This window comes from Heterocephalus glaber, unplaced genomic scaffold, assembly GCF_053883595.1.
Source record: "Heterocephalus glaber isolate CG9 unplaced genomic scaffold, H.glaber_assembly_v1.0 deba00001444, whole genome shotgun sequence".
NCBI classification, from domain to species: domain Eukaryota; kingdom Metazoa; phylum Chordata; class Mammalia; order Rodentia; family Bathyergidae; genus Heterocephalus; species Heterocephalus glaber.
In genome coordinates this window covers 3,054,975-3,072,936 of record NW_028258297.1, presented here as the reverse complement: position 1 = coordinate 3,072,936, position 17,962 = coordinate 3,054,975, and the positions used below count along the sequence as shown (strand labels likewise).

Sequence of the window (17,962 nt, the reverse complement as noted above, 5' to 3'; positions counted from 1 at the left end):
CTCTTTTGTGCCGGGAGCTGTGGACAAGTAAGGCCTGGCACTTGTGCTCCAGGGAGCCAAGGAGGAGAGTCCTTTGCCCTGGCAGAGAAGCAGGGGCTGCAGAGCACTCAGTAGGTCCTTCGACCTCATTTGAGATGTCAGAGGAGGCTGTCCAGAAAGAGCGGGTTTTGTAGCTCATCCTCCTGAGCTGGGTATCTTGGCTTCAGTGCAGGGCAGTGATGCCCATGTGCCATGGCTGGGCAAGATGGACAGGCACTCCATAGCTTTCCTCTCACCTTTTCACTCATGCCACTTCCTGGACTGGTTGTCTGAGCGGTGCCTTGCCATACCTGATGACTATGTGACCTTTAGAGCTCTGCCCTGCATGCTCTCCCAGCACAGCAGTGGCGGTGCCTCCTCTCCCTGCCAGGCTTCCCCTGGGGTGCTCTCTGACCTGCTTCATGACTCCGGAGGGACAGGGGCTGCATGTGGTTCGGTCCCTCCTTTTACAGCTAAGTGGGATGGACATGAGGATATTTCAATCCATATGGTGAGACTTTTGCTTAGAGCAAAGATGTGGCACCCATGTTAGTGTGGATCCCCTGCCCGTAAATCCTCACTGGTAGCAGAGTTTAAGCGCTGGCTGGGTGCGTGGAGCCAGGGCAGCAGGGAGGTAAAGCACTTGCACGGTTGTGACCATGCAGTATAGTGCACAGTTGCCATAGTGTGACTCCGGCCACCACCTGTGAAGGATCCTTTTTATTACCGCTTCCCTGTGTTCTGTGGTTTCAGTGAATACTGTCCTTACAGGGCAGCCTCGTCATTACTAATCCATCTGGCTGGGAAGCATTATCCTGCACAGCCCCTGCCCCCCAAGGCACGGGCACGTGTGAGCCAGTTTCCCTTGGAGCTACTGGCACGCAGGAGTATTCCGGCTGCCAGGGCTTTTGGGTAGCTGTGGATGATGCCATCTGCTCAGCTGAGCAGAGTCCCTAAACTCTCCTGAAGTGGGGAGACAAACAGGGAACAGGGTGCAGCACAGCGGCAGAGGGGGCTGCTCTTGACCAGAGGGCAGATGTGGGTGTGGGCAGCCAGCGAGATAAAGAGAAGGTGCTTTCATTTCTGGAAGATGAGTGAAAACAATCACCTGAAACAAACATCCTTGAAAAAATGATATATAAACATTTTTATAACAGTGTAAAGGAAAGGAAGGGAACGCATAATGGATGGACACTTTGCAGGTTCTTACATTACATGTGAACCAGTATATGATAATTAAAGATAAACTGAGGTAAGTTAAGGATGTATTATTTATGAACCTTAGGGCAGCCACTAGCAAAATAACAGCAGCTGCAGAGTGCCAGCAGATACGATGGAGTACTGCAAGACATTTTTTTAAATCCAAAGAGAGCAGGAATATAAGAACAAGGAACATAGAAGGAACCTCAAAGGCAAATAGCAAGATGGTGGGCTTAAATGTAAATGAGCTAAACACTTAATTGACAGGCAGAGGTGGTCAGACCTAATAAACAAGTAAGACCCAACCACATGCTACTGACAAGTGACGCACTTTAAATATAGTAACACAGAAGAAAGGACAGGAATGGACATGTCACGTAAATACTACTCTAAGGAAGGCTGGCTTTCAGCTTACCAGATAGAGGTGAGTTCAAGACATACATTGACCTAGTACCAGCTGTTTTAAAAAGGTTGTGTTAGCCAGGAAGGCTTCACCAGCCTAAATGTGTCAACAGAACTTCCATTTCACAAAGCACAACCAGCCAGAATGGCAGGGAGTAGACATGGTCAGAGCTCAAACAGGGTTAGAGCTGGAGAGGCTTACTTTTCTGTCACAGTCATTGAGGAATGAATACAATAAAAATCGGTAAAGATAAATGAAATTATCAAGGAGCTTGCTTCATCTCATTAACACCTAAAGAATACTAAACCCAGCCGGGTTAGCTCAGTGGTGCTGCCACCTGCCTCGCAAGCTCAAGGTCCTGAGTTTGATCCCTGGTGCAAGCCCCCCCCCCCCGCCCCGCCAAAAGAATACTAAACCCATCAGCTGCAGATTCCTGGCAGCATTGTTCCTAAGTACACAGTGCCAAGTCACTGAGAGGCTCTACTTCCCAGGCTGTAAAACAATTTTAAAGGATTGAAGCCACACAAAGTATGTTATCCTACAATAATAGAATTAAGTAGAGATTGATCTGAAAGGCATCTAAAATAATCCTCCAAAGTTTCAAAAATTAAGCAGCACACTTCCGAATAACTATTGAGTCAAAGAAATCAGAGGGAATGAGAAAATATTTTAACTGGACAGATAATAAAAAATATATGAATTTGTGGAATATATCTGAAATAGTACTTAGGGAAATAACATATACCTTTAAGTGCACATGTTTGAAAAAAGATGTAAAAGAAATAATTTTGCCATCAGGGCTGGAGATTTAGCTCAGTGGTTCTGCCACCTGCCTCACAAGTGCAAGGTCCCAAGTTCGATCCCTGGTACCAAAAAAAAAAAAAAATTTGCCGTCCATCTTCAGAAACTAGGGAGAATGGGCCTGGGATTTAGCTCAGTGGTTTCACCACCTGCTGCGCAAGCGCAAGGACCCAAGTTCGATCCCCAGTACCAAGAAAAAGAAAAAAAACTAGAGAGTAAAAGGATAAATCCAAAGCAAGCAGAAAAAGGGAATGAAAATGAAGAAAACAACTCAATGAAATAGAACCTTATGGGTAAGCACAGAGGAAATCAACAAAATGAAAATATTAATAATACCAGAAAATATCTCATTAGGCTGTTGGGGGAGGATTGCTAACATCATGAATCAAAAAGGGGGCATCACTAGAGATCCCACAGTAGTTGAATACTATTAATGTTATAGTAGCAAACATAACAATCCTGGAGGAAATGGGGAAATTCTGTGAAGGATACACACAGTCAGACTTTGCTCAAGAGAGTAGGAAGCCTGGAAGGTCCTGTATCCTTTAAAGAAATAACATTTGTAATTAACAACCTTTCTACAGAGACAACCATCACTAGTCCTCATGAGTTTATTGGCAAACTCTCCATTTAAGGAAGAAGTAATGCCATTCTAACACAAATTCCTTCAGAGTAGAGAAGGAAAGGGATATTTCCCAGCTCTTACTGAGTCACATAATTTCCATACCAAAGGGAGACAAGGACATAGGAAAATTAGGGACCAATATCCCTCATTAACACACATGCAAAAATTCTTGACCAAGAATGCATTAGCAACTCAAATCAACTAATATATTAAAAGCAATACATCATGACTGAGTGAGATTTATCCCAGGCATGCAAGGTTGATTTAACACTCAAAATCAATGTAATTGACCACATTAACAAAATAAAGGAGAAAACCATAGGATCCTATCAATAGATGCAGAAAAAGCATTTGACAAAATTCAACACTCATTTGTGATTAAAACTCTCAGAAAACTAGGCATATAAAGAAACTCATTTTAAAAAGAATCTACAGAGTCTTATAGCTTGCATCATAGTTAATGGCAAAGTTGTCAAATGCTTTCCCTCTAAGTTGAGAACAATGCAAGAGTATTCACTCTCATAACTGGTATTCAGTATTGTGCTAGAGGGCATAACCAGGGCAGTTAGGCATGAAAGCCCAATAAAAAATATAAAGATTGGCAAGAAAAAAGTTAAACTCTCTTGACTGCATGTTTAAAAAATCTAAAAGAATCTACTAAAAATAAAAGATGCAAGGTGCAATGTCAATATGCAAAACTCAACTGTATTTCTGCACAATGCTAACTAATAGTTAGAAAATAAAATTTACAAACCAATACTATTGATAACATCAAAAATCATAAAAATACCTAGGGAGAAATTTAGCTACAACTACTCAAAGAGCTTTACATTAAAAGCTGCAAAACATTGCTGAGACAGATTGAAGCCGACCTAATTATATGTTGCAGTGTACTAGGCTTATAGACTTAGTGTTGTTCAGACATTATTTCTCCCCAAATTGATCTGTAGAGTCAGTGCAATCCCAATTGAACTCCTACAAAGGCTTTTGTAGAAACAGAGACTTTTAAGATCTACATGGAAATGCAAAGGATCCAAGATGATAGAATTTATGAAATTTTGTGCGAGAACTAAGTGGGAGAACTTAATGTTATGATTTAGATAATAGAGTAATGAGACAAAGTAGACTCAGGAGAGTCAGGGGACAGGCTAGGAGGAAGTACTTATAACACATATGTGACAAGGGACCCATGTCCAGGATATATAAAAAGTCTTACAGCTCATTTACAGAGCTAAAAGCCCTATTTAAAAATGGACAAAAGTTTCAGACAGACACTTCAAAACAGAAAGTGGATGAATGGCCAATAAACACTTGAAAAATTCCACATCATTAGTAGTCACCAGGGAAGTTTGTATCAAAACCACAGTGAGCTATGGTTGCATACTCACCAGAAGGCCTGAGAGAATGGGAACCTCGAAATGTTAGCAAGAATACCCAGTAGCCAGAAGTTTCCAGCATGGCTGGAGGGAGTGTCAGATGGAGCCACCATGTGGGAAAAGGAGCAATTTCTTGTAAAACTTAACAGCTCCATTCCTAAGTATTTACATAAGAGGTCAGTGTTTATGTCCCCTCCTCCCAGAAAAACACTTGTGCAAGAATGTTTATAGCAGCTTAATTCATTATGTTAGTCACTTTCTTGTTGCTGAGATAAAATACCTGACACCATGACTTAAAGGAGAGAGAGGTTTATTTTGGCTCACAGTTTCAGTCTATGGTTTGCTAGTTTAAGGCAGAAACTGCATGACAGAGGGGCCTGGCAGAGGAAAAGAGGGTTCCCTCCCATGGCAATCAGGAACCAGAGAGACAAGGCAAGTGGCCAGGGATAAGAATGCCCCCATCCAGGTTGCAGCCTAGGAGCCCTCCTACAGCCAGGCGCCACCTGCTAACAACACTCAGTTCTGAACTCATCCATGATGAATCCACTGATGATAGCACCTCATGATCCAATCACCTTCCAAGCACATAAGGCTTTTGGGACACATTTTAGATCTAAACTATAACATTAATATTAGCCCAAACCTGGAAACAGTGGAAGGATCAGTCTATCAGCAGGAGAATGTATAAAGAAATTCTTACAGTGCAATGCTATCCTGCAAAATGTGGGTGAATCTCAAAAACATTATGTAAACGCACAAGAGCAAAACACAGAAGAGAACATACTACATGGTTTCAATGTGTGAAGTTCCTGAACTGACAAAGCTAATCAGTAGCACTACGGATCAAAACAGTGGTCTATCTGGTTGGCAATGGGCAGTGCAGGGATTCCTGGCAGGAGGACCTGTTCTCTATCTTGATAGAAATGTGGATTCCACAGGTAAATTCTTTCAACAAAACTCATCAAACAGCATGCTTAAACCTCTGTATTTTAAATTATGAATAACAAAAAGCTAATAATCTTGTGAAGTGTTGGCTGCAAATACTTAGTAGAAAAAAAAAGTGGAGTCAGAACAAACCCAAAGTTAGTAGAACCCTGAAGCTGTATTTTTTCAGATCTAGTGGATTTGAGCTTCCCTGACTGAGATCACTTGAGTCCTTGGGACAGAGGAAATGGTGATGGTTCACAGCTAGTGAGCTGTGGGAGACCCCACTGAGCAGAGCCATTGGCCCGAGGGCCCCATGCTCAGGCTCAGGCTGGGGGAAGAGTGACCCTGTCCCTGGGACTGCAGGGAGTGCTGGGTGCCTCACCAGGAGCTCAGTGTGTGTCTTTGAGGGAGGTTCTGGGACCCTTGCTTCAAAAAGTCAGAACTGGCATATGCATGGGTGGGACTGTCAACTAGTAAAATCTCCTTCAGAAGGTCCTGTGGTTTACCTGGGAAGCTGCGGAGGTGCACGCCCTCCCTCTGATGCAGGTGTTCCACTCCTAAGTTCCATGTTGTCCTCAGAGCTGCCCTGTCCGCATGGTCACCACTCCCCACATGCCACTGTCCACCGTTCAAATGAGTATCCATCAAAATTAAATGGGCCAGAAATGTCAGTTTCTCAGTCACAACAGCCACATTTCAGGTATTCAGGAGCCTTCTGTAGCTAGTGGTTCCTTCCCTGAGCAGTGCAGGTGGAAGATTTTCCATCCTCGCAGGATTCTGTGGGGCGGTGCTATGTTGGAGCAGTGGTTCCTGAAGTGTGGTCCCTGGGTGAGGTGCACCAGTGCCACCCTAGAACTGAGTGAGAAGCAGTGAGGTGGGTTCGGCACTTGCATGCACCTCAGCGTCCCCTCCAAGTGACTCCAGAGCACACCCACTGGAGAGGGAGCCTCATTGGAGGGGGACCCTTGACCACATGCACAGGGAAGACACGGCCCTGCTGTGTAACAGCAAGGATGGAGCAGAACCTAAATATCCACCCACAGTGGAAGGGATAAATAAATCACAAGAGTCTCATTGGGTCAACGAAAATTAATACAGGAATAATCTGCAGCTACGTGAAGCAGTGTGAATGTATTTGAGGAACATAATGTGGAATTTATAAAATGTCCTTTATTAATGTACTGCGTGGCTCATGCTTATCTTTATCTAAAACTTAAAACCAGGAAAAAAACAGCAGTAGCACAAAGATAGAAAAAGTCAAGGAGATGATAACATGCAGTTTTAGGATGGTGTTTACCTTTAAGGCTTGGATCTCCCGAGCCAAGCTGGTGCCGGGTGGGGTCCCCGCCCATGGGGCTCCCTCTTCTCAAACTGTGAACATGACTGGGAGAGGTCTGGTTCTGTTGGCCAACTTTTACCTTCCTATTTCAATTACTTTATATTAATTTAGTGTTTAAACAATTTGAAGATACTAAAATATTAGCATGTCTGGTGGTCATGAATCAGGTTTTTCCAAAATATAAAAGAGAGCACAAAAATACTGTTTTAAATACCTCCAGATTAGTTGACTCTTCCATTCCTGTAGCCTTAATTGCCCATTTTTGCTCAAATTCTCCATCTTCACATTTTTTTCTTTTAGGACATGGAACAATTGGAAATAAAATGTAGGGCAAAGCTCTCCAAATCAAACCTGAGCAGAGGTAAAATAGGGGTGACACAATTCATTTCCAATAATGACAGTGTGAGGAAGATTGTTTTAAGTTAAAGAGAGCCATTTTAATATAGCAAAGCAATACTAAATATATATGTCCTAAGTCCAGAAGATGAGAAACCATGAAGCCAAAATCTGAGTGATTACAGCTGTAAGGAGAACTTTAATCCTTTCCTATCACAGTGTGAATTATCAAGTAAAAAAATAAATAATGGGCAAGGACCCAAACAATATAGTTTTTATGGTCAAATTAATATTTATTTGCCAGAAATCTAGAAACAGGCGAATAGCCAGACTTTATTTGGAAGGAATCACACTGGTGTCCACCTCCATGAGACGGATCCATGCTCCATCCTTGTGCACACAGAGTGTGCCCTTGAGTGTGCAGTGTGAAGCACATCAGCTTGCTGTGTAGACAGGAGCATACCCATCGCATGTCCAGATTAATAGTTCTAAGCACACCAGCACCCTTTAGAATAAAGTTTAGTCGAATGTGTCAGATATCTGAATGACTCTGCTGTCAACGTGTGTCACCTGAGCATGGTAGCCCTGCCTCCGTGAGCCACGCCAGGGGCGCACGACACACGCAAAGAGTTGGTCATTGTTCCTTTTACTGTAAACCAAAACTGTAGTTCCCTTGATCCCCTGGGATCTCTTGGTATCATTTCTTAAAACTACCTGTGAATCTATGGTTATCTATTTTTTAAGAAGTCTCACCACTTCCTCTCTGCATTAATAGCACATATGCAGTCATGGTTGCACAGCAGGCAGTACCATCACATGCCCCACAGAGGAGGTCACCAGCCAGCAACAACAGGTGGGCAGACTGCTGTGAGGTGGGCACAGTGTTTCCGAGGTCCCCTGTCAGAATGGACACGAGGGCCTTGGGTACTCTAGAGAGTAGCACGGGCTTTCACTTACTGTCCCGGACCCATTCCAGAGATGAGCTGGATAGAAAATACAGGTGTCCTTGTCCATGGGCCTGTTCATTGTAGCACTGCTTCTAACAGCACAGCCCAGAAAGAATACCATGCCCATTTATATGGCCCATTCCAGTAAACTGAGACCCCACCCCAGCCACACATGGGGACGGAAGGTAACTTGGGTGTTCTCCCTGTGTGGTACGGATGGAGCTTGCGTGTGCTGCTGTTGGAAGAAGCAAGGCAGGGAGCAGCGTGGGCCTGCCGTCACCTACCTGTTTGCGGGCAGTTTGAGTACAGACACACTTGTGTGCACATGTGTGCACACTCTCGGTCCTGTTTCCTTATTTTACAGACAACATAAAACAAAAACAATGAATGAAAGCGTAATCCAGAAACCAATGAAAGCTTCCATTTATAGGAAGAGTCTGCATCACAGTGGAAGGGATGGGGTGTAGCCTGGCTTCTCCCACTACACCCTACTTTATAATTTTTACTTCAGAATCAGATATTGCTTTATGTTAACCAAATTAAGGAAGCTATCCTTAAAAGCAAGAATAAAATTAAATAAAAGAACTTAAACTATATATCATGTTTAATCACACAGAGAAAAATTACTTCAAATAGACTTTGAAGCAGTTTGAGTATACAGTCCCAGTAGAATATATGTTAAGCATGGAAAATGGTAAAAAAAATTAAAAATACCATTTGATAGATTGTTAGTCATAATGTCAGTGGTGTTTAGAACCATTTATATACACTTACTGAAATCATATTTACACATTAAGATAAAGCAAATAAGTCATCATGATAGTGCTATGGGAACTAAGATTCTTAACATCAAAGAATAGAGAATCAAGCATAAAATCAGACGAGTAAAACCCCTGTCATCGTAAATACTTACTATTCATTTGTTTTTTCCCTTTAAAAATAAAGTGACATTTGCTCACTCTCTCCACTGTAAATTCCTGGGTAAGTGACAATACCAGTGGAAATGGGAGCCCCTGCCTGACTGCATTTCCCAAGGAAGGACCAGCACTCCTGAGGGAGGTTCGGGTCCAGGGAACCTCAGGAGTCTGCAGCGTGGAGTCCTGATGGGAACATGGAACCTCTCATAAACTCTGGGGTCATGTCAGCACCCCAGTTTCTTTCTTTTTTTTTGTTTGTTTGCTTTTAAATTTTAGTCCATGTTGGCAGTACATAATGATTATATTTATATTTATCATGCAGAGTTGTACATGTACACAGCACATTTTAATTCTTTTTTGTTCCCTTCCCCCTCTCCTCCCCCCCTGCTTCTACCACCTCTTAGTCCCCTTTCCATTTGCAAAAGCTCTATTTTCAGTTCTTTTTTTTTTTTTTTCATTCCTTTTCCTTCCCTTCCCCACTCCTCCCTCCATCTCTCTCTTTTTTTTGTTTTGGTACCGGGGATCGAACTTGGGTCCTTGCACTTGCAGGGCAGGCGATGGCACCACTGAGCTAAATCCCGGGCCCACCTACATTTCTTGATTCCCTTCCCATTTGAAAAAGATGGGAAAAGATTCCCTTCCTACTTACGTTATCCAGTATTTTATTTTGCTCTTTATGTATAATTGGGGTTTCATATATAAGAGAAGCCATGTGATATTTAAGTTTGTGGTCTGATTTATTTCACTCCATATTAGGGTCTCAAGGTGTGTTCATTTTCCTACAAATGACTCAGGTTTATCCTTCTTTATGGCAGAGTGGTTGTGTATAAAACACCACATTGTCTTTATCCATTCATCTATTTATGGGGATATAGGTCATTGCCAAGATTCAGCTATTATAAATTTTGCAGTTATAAACATGGGTGTGCATGGATCACTGTACTATGATGACTTTAACTCTTTCAGGAAGATACTTTGAAAGGGAATAGCTGGGTCAAATAGAATTTCTGTTTCATTTTTTGAGGAATCTCCAAACTGATATTCAAAGAGGCTATACTGGTTTACATCCCCACCAACAAGGGAGCAGGGTTCCTTTTTCCCTGCAGCCTCACCAGCATTTGTTATTATTTGATTTCTTGATGATGGCTGTTCTTACTAGAGGAAGATGGAACCTCAGTGTTTTTTTAATTGCATTTCTCTAATGGCCAATGATGTTGAACACGTTTTAAAAAGAGTTTTATCCATTTTATCTTCCAGCACATTGTTTCTGTTTTAACATTTACATCTTTGATCCATTTTGATTTTAGTTTAGTACATGGTGAGAGATATGGATCTAGACCAGTCTTCTGCATGTGGACAGTTTTCCAGCACCATTTGTTAAAGAGGCTGTTTTTCCTCTAGTGTATATTTTTGGTCCCATTGTGAAAAATCAAGTAGCTGACTGCCTGGGGTTGTTTCTGCATCTTTTTTTCTGTTCCGTTGATGTCTGTTTTTGTGCCAGTAATGTCCTATTTTCCAGGGGCATTGGTAAGAATTATGATGGCAGTTTATTGGGATCTAGCAAACATGTGAAAACTATGAATAATTTCTAAGTAAAGCCCTCATTCACTGACCTTGAAAGGTTGCTAAGGTACCAACTTGTGAATAATAGGAAAGAGTCAAGAAAGCGCTTTGCTTTCTTGGTAAGCAGATAGTTTTGAGGGAAAGGCATTCCTTAGAGGAGAAATGCAATTGTCAGTGTGGAGGGAACGAAAGCTTTGAGGTGTTGTCTCCCTCCCCCAAAAGGATGGGCCAAGACAGTACTTACCAACAGCCTCGAAACCAGTAGGGGGCCTTGGAGATGGATGGCCCCGCCTGGCAGCACCTAGGCCACCAATCCATCATGGCATCCCAAGACAAAGACCGCAGACGTCCTGTGTGCCTGCCGGGATAAAATGTGGAGGACTCAGCTGCATCTGCCAGCCATCTCAGACTCAGACTGCTCACCCCCTGAATCTAGCCCAGCGTCCAGACCTGAGTCTAGCTTCCCAGAGGTACCAGGGAAGGGGACATGGGTGGGACTCAGCACGGGAACAGCGCTGGCCAGCACCGAGTGCAGATCCTCCAGCACCGAGTGCAGGGCCAAGGGCCAGTTCTGTGCAAGGAAAACAACAGCAGCAAAGAACAGGGAGGGGAGACAAAGACTTTAAAGCCCCTGAGACAGGATCAGGTGCGACGTGTACACTCTGTTTGGAGCCTGGTCAGAATAGAACAACAGGGACCTAGAGTGTTTTAAGAGACAGACTGGGTTGGATTAAGGACGCATTGTTGGTGTTTTAGGTAGAGTCAGGCTCTTGTCATGATGCTGCTAGAATGTTTAGCTCTACATAGAGCAGCTTGTAGATGTACTGCCTGGGGTTTGCAGAAGAACTGCACAGCAGTTTGTAGGCATCTTGGGAGCAGTGATGAAGGAAACTTCTCTGGCTGCTGTTGACCCTTGTGGACTCAGAGTACAGGGATGGGGCTCTTCAGACTGTGCGTTGGGGTTTGAAAATCATATCCCACAGCTGGACTCAGTGGTGCACACCTGTAATCCCAGCAAGGTGGGAGGCTGAGGCAGGAGGATCACAAGTTCAAGCCCAGCTTGGGCAATTTAGCAACCTGGGAGACCCTGTCTGAGAATAAAATAAAATAATAAAAAAAGGAAAAAATTCACTGCACACAGACACATGCACACAACATGTTCACACACATCACTGAAGGCCAGGCCTGGCCTGGGGAGTGAGTGTGGAAGGCACATGGCCTAAGGAGGCTGAAGTGGCCTGCCAAGGCCAGGCCTCAGCGAGCCAGCCACACAGACCCCCTCTGGGTGATGGTCTCCACAGCTGGCCACCTCATGGCATGAGCAGGTACAAAGAATCCCTCACACGAGGCAGAGGACTACTACTGAACCAGCCAGCACAGTGAGCTCCTCTGGACAGAACCACACACTTCCCTGGGATGTGCATGGGTCACGCGGGCCTCCTGTACCTGTCTTGGCAAGACAGGCAGCCCTGTGAGCTAAGCTGGGCCTCAAGAGCCGCTTGAGGGCAGTGTTGGGCACTGTGCGTGTGTTCTGGGGCTCTTGCTCCATGTGAATCAAGGTCGTTGCTTATGTTGGATTCTTTTTCTTTCTTTCACTACTGGGGATTGAACCCAGGGCCTTTGCACTGAGCTATATCACCAGCCCTTTTTATTTTTATCGTTTCTAATTTTATTTTAAGACAAGGTCCCACGAAATCACTGAACTGCCCAAGCTAAGCTCAAACTTGTGATTCACTGCCTCAGCCTCCTAGAGTTCTGGAATTGCAGGCATGTGCCTCTTATTTCTTTTTTTAAAGTTTTTATTAACATGTATTTGTGATACATAGTAATTACATGCATCCTGGGGAATTGGTAATATGCAGATGGCATTGTGATCATTTTTATTCCTTCCCCATCCTTGCCTCTGCCTCCTTCCTCAGCCTCCCTGCCCATCTCTACAGACTCCATCTCCCTGTTTCTTACCACCTTGCTCTTTCAATTATTTATATTTTGAACCTCTCGTATTAGATAAGCCATGTGATACTTACCTTCTGTGTCTGATTTGTTTTCCTTAGTATTATGACCTCAAGAGCCATCTATTGTCCACCAAATGACTCAAATTTATCCTTCTTTATGGCTGAGTAGTACTCCATTGTGTATAAATACCATATTTTCTTTATCCATTCATCTATTGATGAATATATAGGCTGCCTCCATGTTTAACTGTTTTGTGTTGTGATGCTAAACACGATGTGACTATGTCACTGTAATATTGATAGAAAAAATTTGAACTAAAAGTTAGGTATTAAGGTAGCTGAAGTAGTATAAGTAATACATTCCTTTAAGATTTACCTTTCCCATAACTCTTATTGTTTAAGGTGATGGCTAACTGAACCTTTGACCTGTAACCTAGCTGTGGATAACATTTAACCTGGAGAAAAGCAAAGTAAAAATGTTTGGATAATTTACAATGTATGTGTTTTAAGCGCCATCTGTTTGTTATGTGTCTATGACTTTAACCACTAACAGGAACTAGTTGTAAAAGAGAAACCGAAATTTTACTGACTAAGACCACCAGGAATGAGGTAATGGCTAAAAGAAGATATAAAAGGAAATGTTAAAACAAAGAGCGGCCCGGACACTGATCAGCTGAGTTTCTGGCAGTCCTGCCTTGCTGGCAAGTAAAGGCTTTGTCTTTTTACCCAACTTCTGTGTCTCCGTACATTTTTTTCCACGATTCCAGAACAATATAATAACTTTATCTCTTTGGGTATAGGAGAGGTATAGTGGGGTCAAGTGGAATTTCTAGTGTTAGTGTTTTGAGGAATCTCCATACTGATTTCCATAGTGTCTGTACTAGTTTACACTCCCACCAACAGTGTGGTAGAGTGCGTTTCCCCTACGCCCACCCCTTCGCAGCCTCCTTGGGATTTACTGTTTTTTGAATCCTCAGTGATGGCCATTCTCACTGGAGTGACTTGGAATCTTGATGTTGTTTTGATTTGCATTTCTCTAATTGCTAAAAATGCTGAACACTTTTCCCATGTATTTATTGGCATTTGTGCTTCTTCTTTTGAGGAGTGTCTCTTAATTTCAATTTCCATTTTTCAAATGGGTCTCTTATTTTGGGAAGGTCTAATTTTTTTTTTTTCTATATATTGTAGGTATTAGATGTCTGTTCAAGGAGTACCTGGCAAAATTCTTTTTCCCAGTCTGTAGGTTGTTTCTTCACTCTGTTGGTTGTTGCCTTTGCTCTGCAGAAACTTTTTAATTTGATATGATCCTGTTGTTGATATGATCCTGTTGTTTGATATGATCCTGGTATTATGCCTTATGCAACTGGGGTTCTATTCCAAAAGTCCTTGCCTACACCTATGTCTTCAAGAGTTTTAGCAGTTTTTTTTCTTCCAGCAGATTCAGTGTTTCTGTCTTTATATCTAGATTTTTGATGCATTTTGATTTACTTTTAGTACGTGGTGAGAGATACAGGTCTAGTTTCATTCTTCTGCATGTGGATAACTAGTTTCCTGACACCATTTGTTAAAGAGGCTATCTTTTCTCCAGTGTTTGTTTTTGGACCCTTTGTCAAAAAACCAGGGGGCTGAAGGTGCTTGAGATTGTTTCTGCATCCTCTGTTTTATCCCATTAGTGAAAATGTCTGGTTTTGTGCTAGTGCTATGCTGTTTTTATCTCTGTAGCTTTGAAGAATAACTTGAAGTCTGGGATTGTAATGACTGCTGCTTTTGTCTTGCTGGTCAGGATGGCTTTACCCATTCTGGTTCCATATAAATTTTAGAATTTTTTTTCTAGTTCTGTGAAGAATGTGGATGGTATTTTGGTTGTAGTTGCATTAAATCCAAATATCATGTTCGATAGTATAGCCATTTTGACAATATTGGTTCTGCCTATGTAGGAACAGGGAATGTCTTTCCATTTTCTGATTCCTCTTCAATCTTTTTCCAGAACAATATAGCTTTTGTTATAAAGATCTTTCTCTTCCTTGGTTAGGTTTCTTCCTTGCTATTTCTTTTCTTTCTTAAAGCTATTATGGATGGGATTGCTTTCCTGATTTCTTTCTTGGTGAGTTCATTGTTGGTATATAGGAATGCTGTTGACTTTTGTGTGTTTATTTTGTACCCTGCCACTTTGCTGAACTTGTTCATTCTAAGAGTCTTCTGGTGGAGTTTTTTCGGGTCTTCCACGTAAATGATCATGCCATTGGTTAAGAAGGATAGTCTGACTTCTTCCTTTCCTACTGGAATCCCTTTTATTTCTTCTCTGAGCTGATTACATGTGTTTGGTTCTGAGCTGGCTCTCACTGGGATGCACTGTTGCATTAAGGGTTGGGTCTTTCCCTCCTGTGCAGCAGGACTGGCTGCTTCTTTTACCCTCAGTGATGGTGAATATATGGCACGTGTGCCACAGTGCACTGTTGTTATCATTGAAAGCTCTAAAAGGTTCACTGTTGCTGGTCTGGACTCTCAGACCTTCCACTGGAAGAGCTTGTCGGACTGCTTTTCAACTGTGAGCCATAGGAATTTGCATTTCTTGTCGATTGGTTGAATATTAAAGTGACCCAGAAACATAGGTTTGGAAAACACCTTTCAGAACTGCAGATAGGGGCTGGGGATTTGGCTCAGTGGTTCCACCACCTGCCTTGCAAGTGCAGGGTCCTGAGTTCGATCCTGGTACCAAAAAAAAAAACAAACCAAAAAACAGAATTGCAGACAGACCTTGATTTGGGTAGTCATCAACTGTGGTGGCAAGTTTATGAAACAGCTCAGCGGGGCCACTATACCCAGGTGTGCAGTCAGACATTATCCCAAGAGTTTCTCTGAGGGTATTTTGTGATGAGGTTAACATTTATATAGGGGGATTTGGATGAAGCCTATGGTTCTCTGTAACGTAGGCAGGTGGCCTCCTCCGGGCAATTGAGAGCCCAAATAGACCAAAGCCTGCCCTCCGTGAGCAGGGAGGCTGCCAATAGATCCCTCTGGACTTGAGAGGCTGCTCATCACTGGGTCTCTAACCTGCTGCCTGCCCTCGCTAAACCCCAACACGTGCGTGAGCTGATGTCCCAAGATCAATCCACACCCGTCCCCACCGTGTGCACCTAACTGTTAGTCCTAGCTGTTTCTCTGGGAGCTCCAATACATTAACCAAAGAATAAACATCTGTTAGGAAATTTGAAGTTATTAAAGTCTACTTCATTATTTCATGTTTCTCTTTTGTACCGTCCTGCTTTAATGTGCTGATTCCAGTTACAATGTCTTGATGTACTAAGGACCCCAGCCAGGGTTCCAGGAGTGGGGTGCAGACCCAGGTTCATCCTCTTCTGCCTGCTTCTCCCCACCAAGGCTGCAGAGATGAGACCTGTGACTCACCAAATTTGATTGGCCGTGACCTTTGTCATTTAACCAGTTGGAATGTTCTCAGACATGGACAGACACACGCCAATAAGTATCTGGCAAAAGATAATATAGATTGGCACAGAGATAATAGATCAGTCACTTTGAAGCTGGCTGGATGAGCAACAGGCTCGTCTCTGGAATTTGGCTGCATGATGAAATGTGATTTACAGTTCTCATTACCAGCCATGCCCCAAACCAAGGGTGTTGGTGTGAATTCTAAGAGGGCCGCGCTCTGCATTGCTGGTGGGTAATTGTGTCATGCAGTGGCCCGGTGATGAGTATTTCACAGGAATCATAGCCAAGCTTTTGCTTGCTCAGTTGAATTCAGTGTACTCGAGTCTGAGCAAGGCATGGAAAACAATTGCTGTCATTGAGTGCCCTCGAAAATGCATCTACCATAAACACAGGCACGCGGGGAAATCTGATGCCAGGAAGCCATTTGTTTTGGTTTTTATCTTTTGGGGTTTTTTTTGTGCCAAAAATTACTTGAGAAGTTTAATGATGCAATTAAAGGTGAAAAATTGTTCCTTTCACCACAATTCCTTTCTCTACTATAAAAAATGGAAAATTGTTTCTGTACCTATTTCCTACAGTTTGAATAGTGTATGTCATATGTGAGTAATTTTCATCTAGTTAACCTGTAGTTATTTTGAACTTCCATTTTGTCATTTCATAAGCCAAATTAAATCCGCTGCAGTACCGGCTATGTGGTTTTAAGAAAACTTACTGTGTCCTAAGGTGCTGAGATTTACCTTCTGCCTCTTAACCAGTAAATGGCAGAGAGGAAGAGCTCTTCTCCCTGATGGCTTTCACCCTTTTGAGCTGCTCTTCAAAACCAAGGCTGTGGATGCAGACAAGACTCTTGGCAGCTCCTAAAAGAACACCGGTGCAGTCCTGGAGGGCCAGGCAGAGGCACTGGGCAGGGCCAGACTCCAAGGGGAGGGGGCCAAAGAGACCGGGAGACAGCAGTGGGCTGGAAGCTGCCCTTGTCTGTCCAGTGTGCCCCACTGAGGCCTGAGCCACATCAGTTTGCAGACCCTCCAAATAGGTCTGCTGGTAACTAGAAAAGGCCATTTCAATTTTATCTTATGCAAATTTTATTGTTCTTTACAAATAAACCACCTATGGCAGTGGTGGTGGAACCTATGACACTTGTGTTAATGTGTTTTTCTTTTAAGACCAAAGATGCTAATGTAGAGGTGTTCCCCTCCTCCCCCAAAGCTTCAGTATTTAGGTTTAATTGTACTGTTGGCATTGTGCAATAAATAAGTGGGTTTGGGGATGCAATTTGCACTCATTTTCTAAAAGGTTCTCCATCACTGACCTGTAGTGATTTCAAAGTTTAAAAGGTATACTGTGACAGACGGCGGAGGAAGGAGACCACCTGAGCAGGCTAGTGGAAGGCAGTGAGGTGCAGACTTTATTGACCTGGTGCAGGCCCACGGAGGGTGAGAGGCCCATTAGTGACAAAGAAAACTCAGAGGATTTTATAGGGGATTGGGAGAGGGGCCTGACCTGTCTGTCACATACAGGGGTCAGAGCAAGTATTTGTGGTCAGGTTCCATGCAGCATTCGAGGCAGATGTATGGATGTTATCAGGTAACTTAGTGTTGAAAAGATGTTGTGCTATACTTTGTAGTCTTATCTCTTTTCTATAACAACCGGTTCTGTGTTCTGTCTGCTCGGAGACACCACAGCCTGCATCTGGTCTGGGGGAGTGGCATGTCTTGCTGAGAGCTGCAGTTTTGTACCTGCTAAGATTGTAGCTTGGAATCAAACAACATATTCTACAACCATGTCATGGCCAGATCAAGTCTGACATATACAAATATAGATGTCAAACATTCTGAATTGGATTAATTTTTTCTCATTGGATAGAGGAAAACCCTTAGTATTCACACATACATTTGAGATTTTTGCCTATATAAGGAGCTCTGAGAACCCATGACATAGTAACTGATAGTTTGCTGAGGTGTCAATTTGACCAGCACATACTCAGGGTTCATAACTACTTCCTCAATTAGTCATAAGCCCGAGCAGGCATTGATTCTCTAATCATTATCCTGTAAACATTTCATTGGACAGTAGTATAAGGGATTCATAAACCTGGGGTACATCTT

General features: G+C 42.9%; 1 protein-coding gene across 19 annotated transcripts in view; it reads left to right on the top strand.

The window, feature by feature from the left end:
• Tbc1d22a (TBC1 domain family member 22A) overlaps positions 1-17,962 on the top strand; it is a 448,179-nt gene that overhangs the window by 270,267 nt on the left and 159,950 nt on the right. The window lies entirely within an intron of this gene.